The sequence below is a fragment of the Macrobrachium nipponense genome, chromosome 7 (assembly GCF_015104395.2).
Source record: "Macrobrachium nipponense isolate FS-2020 chromosome 7, ASM1510439v2, whole genome shotgun sequence".
Classification (NCBI taxonomy): Eukaryota; Metazoa; Arthropoda; class Malacostraca; order Decapoda; family Palaemonidae; genus Macrobrachium; species Macrobrachium nipponense.
The window spans coordinates 51,546,646-51,552,679 of record NC_061109.1 but is presented as its reverse complement, the minus strand read 5'-3'; the positions used below and the strand labels follow the sequence as shown (position 1 = coordinate 51,552,679).

General features: G+C 38.9%; 1 protein-coding gene across 1 annotated transcript in view; it reads left to right on the top strand.

The window, feature by feature from the left end:
- The window catches only part of LOC135217350 (head-specific guanylate cyclase-like), a 999,777-nt gene that overhangs the window by 92,543 nt on the left and 901,200 nt on the right, over positions 1 to 6,034 (top strand). The gene's annotated exons all lie outside the window — the stretch shown is intronic.

The following is a 6,034-nucleotide window of genomic DNA, read 5'->3' as shown; positions in this document are numbered from 1 at the left end:
GTGAAATGTCCGCCATGTTTGTTTTTCAAGGCAAATATATTCTGAAGGTTATATGCTTGTAATATCAAGGTTTGGCATGTCATTTTGTGTTTCCCCATATGCTGAGTTCAATAAAAGCACAAAAAGAACTCTAAAATTGATAGCCAATGCTTTTTTGTAGTTTTTAGTGCCCATACGTATATAAACATTTCTGTTTTCGATTTTAAGAGCCAGAGAAATAAAACACTATTTACTAATGTGTTGTACAGTATTTTCATATTAATTTTCAACATTTAAAAATAAATTCTTTCCTTTACACTTGCAAGACGGACAACAATCAATGGATTTTAGCAACTCTGCGCATTTCCGACCGGTGCAAGGTGATTCAAATTCAGGAGGTCGTACGAGTTTTGTTGTTATGATAGGTTGAAAATTTCCATCTTCTTCTGTATACCCATATATCAGAGTGTTCAGTGATGAATGGCTCTCCAGCGCATTCATCCACATGTAGCACTGAAGGTATGCACGCCTGATGTGAAACATTATTGTTGATGATGGGGGACAAAGTTTAGAAAGCCTGAGATTCTTTGCCTGATGGTATTGTTCAAATCGTAGGTACACCATCACAGTTTAGCTTTGTTGAACAAGTACTTTAGCAATAAATTGTCCAGGATTTTGTATCATCTCTTCATCAAGAGGAGCAACCCCAAAATCCTCCAAAAGGTTCCCCGAGTGTAGAGCAGTTTTGAGTGCCCTTAGCTTTGTCCCTATCTTGCTTTTTGTATCACAACCTGTAAAGCTGGTATCATACTAGTCATTTCTTGCTCGCGGTTTTGGCCAGCGTCCAGCCAATGCTCGTGAGCAAAAGTGTTGTATCGTCACATTAGGACCTCGTGGTTTCAAGGAGTAGTAGGAAAAAGTAAACAAAACTAATCAGCTGATATCATCATGGCGCCCAGAAATTGTTGGACTGTTGCAAGATGTGCTGCAGTGATGTGTTTTCTCAGAATTTTACGTGAATGCAAGAGTAACAAAAAACATTTGTGGGTTCGAGAGTGGCTCAGGAGAAGAGAAGCCAAAGGTCTGAGAGTACGTCCTATCAGCAGCAGCCATCTTGTTTGTTTACACTGTGTGGTCGCTCGCGGTTCATGCTTGCTGCTTCCCGTCCAGATGGGAAGCTAAAAGCTCTCGGTTTTCCATTTTCGGCAGCAACGGCTCACTGCTGGAGAAAAAGAGGCTTAGTGTGAGGCCACCTTTTAGACTGTGCACTGCGGGTAGAATGTTTACAAGTAGGTCATCTATGTTTTCAATAATTATGTGAAGTGGTATACATTTGAAAGATGAACGAGTCTCTTAAGTAATCCACAGTTCTTTTAGGCCACCTTTGTGATAAATCATTTTAAAGTGGTATAGTGCAGAGATCATGACGTTAGTATCAGCCAGAGCAATCATGACTTTAAACAAAGTCTGTTGACACTCAGTTTTCTATGAGTTTCATAATCCTGTTGTCAGGTTCCTCCTACTCACATTGGAGTGAAGGTATCCAAGTTGCAGAATCCTTTGTCAATTTCATGCACATCTTTGGCGGGACTTTGTGGCCTCTTCCCAAATTCACCGGTTTTTCGTGGTTTCCTTGCTTATACTAGCTCTGTAACAGCTCTTGAAAAAGCTTTTTGTTCTGGCTTGAGGCCCATAAAGTTTCCATGATATCAGGAAGAGGTGTGCTTGGACTGTTAGGTGTTACATCAATAGGATCCACTTTTTTCCTCCTAAGCCGTTCCTAGTGCTTTAGGCTTTTCTCTTCATATAAATTAAAATCAATATCAGTATGCAAACTGCCCTCTGAAAGTCTCACAAACTTTCTCCATAAGTTGTCAAAAGTAATCTCCAAAGGTCGTACATTTTAGTACTTTAACATACACAATTTTCGTGCATATGCCATGAAATCAATAATTACAGCTGTGTTCCCCTGTGATGCTGGATGATTAGCCATTATTTCATCTTATTAAAAAAATTTACTTTCAAGTTTTTTTTTTTTACTCAGCTGTGCCTTTTCTGGTTTCTTAAAAAATCCATCAGATGTCAGGTAGTAAGACGTGGATATGAGTTCATACCTCAGTAATGTTTCTGCATTGAAACCTCTGGAACATGCTATTTCTATCCATCGTAACGCATTTTTTAGGAAATATTTTATGAATGGGATCTAGAATGCTTTTTGATTTTTCAGTCAGTCTTTCCTTGACAAAGGTTTGGTAAGCATTCTCACCTTTTTCGTGGACATGGAGTTTATACTTACATACTTGTGGATCCATTTTCGCCCCCAGTTTTCAGTTTATATATTCCACACTTTTCAGTCCTCAAAAAGGGATTTCCTCTCTCAAGCACAAAGAGTAACATACTCGAGACACACTGTTGGTCTTGAATTGTTAGTGACTTGGAGAACTCATGATGGAGAGCAAGCTCATCATCTTCATCTAGACCACAAATTGTTCTCAAGAAATTGGTCAGTCGCTCTTTTTCATGACTGATTAGGTCATGCTTTGTCACAGCATCTTTTTAGTCTCATATTCCAATTGTTCTTCCAGGTCCCTTTGCTGGTTTGTTGTAGTGTTGTTCTAATGCTTGAGCCAAGGCAACAATGCTGAATATTTTGCTGGAATGCTATATATCAGTGGGTGATCATTTTCGAGTTTCAAGCCATCATCATAATATAAGGTACACTAATGCTTATAATTTGCGCTGTCGAAAGAAAAGAACAGTGGTAAACACTCTCTATGCTGTATACATGCAAATCCCAGTTATTTTCTGTCACCTCGAGTCAAGTCTCTAAGAAGCGGTACAAGTGTAGACAAACCGGTCCCAGTAACAGAACACCTCGCTCTCCTTCACACCATGTTCTCCGAAAGCGCCTCAGGGGCGTGGTTGGTATGGTGTTTGCGTCCCACCTCGGTGGTCACGGGTTCGATTCTCGGATATTCCATTGAGGTGTGTGAGATGTGTATTTCTGATGATAGAAGTTCACTCTCGACGTGGTTCGGAAGTCACGTAAAGCCGTTGGTCCCGTTGCTGAATAACCACTGGTTCCATGCAACATAAAAACACCATACAAACAAACAAACAAACGTTCTCTGTATTTCTCAGAATCTGTTTGGATGTCACTCAGGTTGTTAAGAGCAGTTTTGGTTTCATCTGATAAACATCGATCTACATTCACTGATAAATGCAGGTGTTTGATGACTGAAAACAACACAGAGTACTTCGCTTTATCACACCGATCCAGGAGTGCTCTCTACTGAAGTGCTTGCACGACTCCTCACAACATTACAATTACTCTGACTGCCCGTGCATATTGGTTGCCATTTAAAGCACTCTCTGCTGAACATGGGCCCATTGTTTCAGTCTCAACAATGATTTCAGAAGCCTCACTGTTTCTAAGGCACAGTCCGATGCATGACAGCACTGCCTTTTGCAGGTGAAATCCTCCAAGACCAAGAAATGTGTTAAGAAAACTTTTTTGGATGAATAAGCTGTATTTCTTAATCTATTTGATATACTCCTTCGTCATACTGCAAAGAAACCTCTTGAAGATTTAGCAGATGCAGCACATCTTGAAAGTTTACCATTGATGTATAAATTGAATCATACTGTGTTGCACGATGCGGCAGGATGGGAGTAAATCCAGTAAATGTCCGATAAGATGGTTGGCTAGCGAATGCACTCATAAAAGCATTTCTTGAATGTATTTCAACTTCATGAGGGAATTCGAGCTGAGTTACATTCGAATCTTTTTAAGAAATCGTGAGAGAAACACTACAAGATCCAAATCTCTTCCTATCTTTCTTATTTAAGTTAGCGTACTTAAATCACTGCTTGGGGAAAGGTTACTTGTAAGTGTGCATCTTCGTTTTGGCTTGTGGTAGCACAAAAGCTTCTGAGCGCCGATTTCTTCATTGAGAGTATGTGATGTATCATCAATACCAAACATACCTGCATAGTTTCTGGACGATCGGTTCCATCTAGTTTGATATCCTGCTGGTTATCCTCTATCCTCTACTTGACGATTTTGGAACGAAACTAGTGCTGTGTCATGCGTTCTATACATACCCGATTTTGTATCTTCTTCTCTATCAAAATTGTAAATAACACCACGCACAAGGATCTCGGGTTTAATGGAAGGTGGTATTGCGACACGGTGTCCTTCCTCCCTGATGATGGTTCTATTTGCTAACATCTAGTCTAGCAAAGTCCTTTACAGTTGAACATCGTAATGAGTGTGTATGTGTGTTTTTTTATCTACTTCAATTGTGAATAACTTGAGCATTGGCAATATGCCGTGGTGTTTTTTCAAGCCATTGTAAATTATTATGAAAATAAGCAACCTGAAACAATGTATCACATCTACTTTAAGTAGTTGCTGATTGAATGAATGACGGTGCTAATGCCAGTAGGAACTTATCCCACTTCTTTGGCGACATTGTTCCTAGTCGATTTCAGCTCTTGTTAGGTCATTTGCATCACACAATTTTTCACCTAATTTGAAGTCATAGTTTTTGGCCTCTTCACGGAGTATGGCAGCACAATTTTAATTAGCACCACAAGATCGAAGTTTATCTACAACCAAACCATAGTCAACGGTAGATGCGTAGAAAACCGGGGAAAGTGAATTTTCCCTTGGGTATGCAAAACATACATTATCATCTTATACTTCAATGATTACGGCCTTGATTTCTTTGTTTGATATTGTAAGTGCAGGATTTTGTTCCATAAATTCGTCACGAGGATCAGTTAGTTTATAACCCTTCGTCTGAATATTCATAGTTTTAACCATTTTTTTTTTCTCATGTTGTTTTCTTTGAATAGGAACCTTTTCACTCTCCTTTGATGCTTTGAACTTGAAAAAAACTGCTATCAATTTAAGAGCTCATTTTATGCTTTTATTGAACACAGCGTACTTTATTGAACTCAGCGTACTTTATTGAACTCAGCGCACGGGAAAACATATAAAATGACATGCCACACCCTGATATTCCAAACGTATTAATTACGAAAAAAAAATTCCATGAAAAATCAAGATGGCGGACAATTCTCAAAAATGGCCATTGTGACCAATTTTTTTTATTATATTCACTATTAATAGTGTAAACTGTCTAAACAAACAAAATTTCTGGCTCTTACGTCACCCACCTCTAATGTAGGACCAATCATACAATAAAACTGAAAACAGTAGGATTTAATTTAACATTCAAAGAATGCACAAGAGAAGCTTGTGGTTACTCCTTCAACAACTAATGTGAACTGATAATTTTGGTCATTTTATTTTATACAGCAGGTGGTCTGTAGACCACAGAACTCACCCGCAAACGTTGTTGCAGTTCGCCAACTCTCTGTCCTGACTTCCTTCGATCTTTCATCTTTACAAAAGAGGGTCTTTCACCATCGAGGAGTTTTGGGCTTTTTAATACTTCAGTCAGGATGCATATTTGCAGAAATGCTTTGTATGTCGACCTCGTGAACAGATATTACCTCTGTTGATAAGTTATACAATGCTCGATAGGAAATACTAGTTCATGGTTCCTAACTTCCTAACTAACTTGTATTCTCATCTTTATGTATTTAGAATTTATTCTTAACTGTAGGTTTTACACTCTGTGCCTCAATCGTCACAGTATGAACGATCGCAGCCACTTTCTTAACGCTGTCAGTATTGTGCAATGCATAAAAAACTCCATTCCCCTCCCCCTTCTTCCCCTTCCCTTCCCCCTTCTTCCCATAAAGCACTTCACAGTGCCACATCTGTTAGGTGTTACGTTATTACTTGCTCAACAGTTTCGTAGATTCATTATCACGTGATTCTTGTTCACTCTGTGGTCGGTTTGGTTAAGGGTTTTTTTGCCAGTTCCAGCTAGTAACATTATATTTTTGGCACCTTTGTATGAATAGAACCTGTCTCTTTCTGGAACTCTCCTAGAAGTTTGGTTAACACCGAATAATATTTGAAGATTATTGATATAAAATGTTATTCTCCTTAATCTGAACACCAGCATTAAGGCAGAGC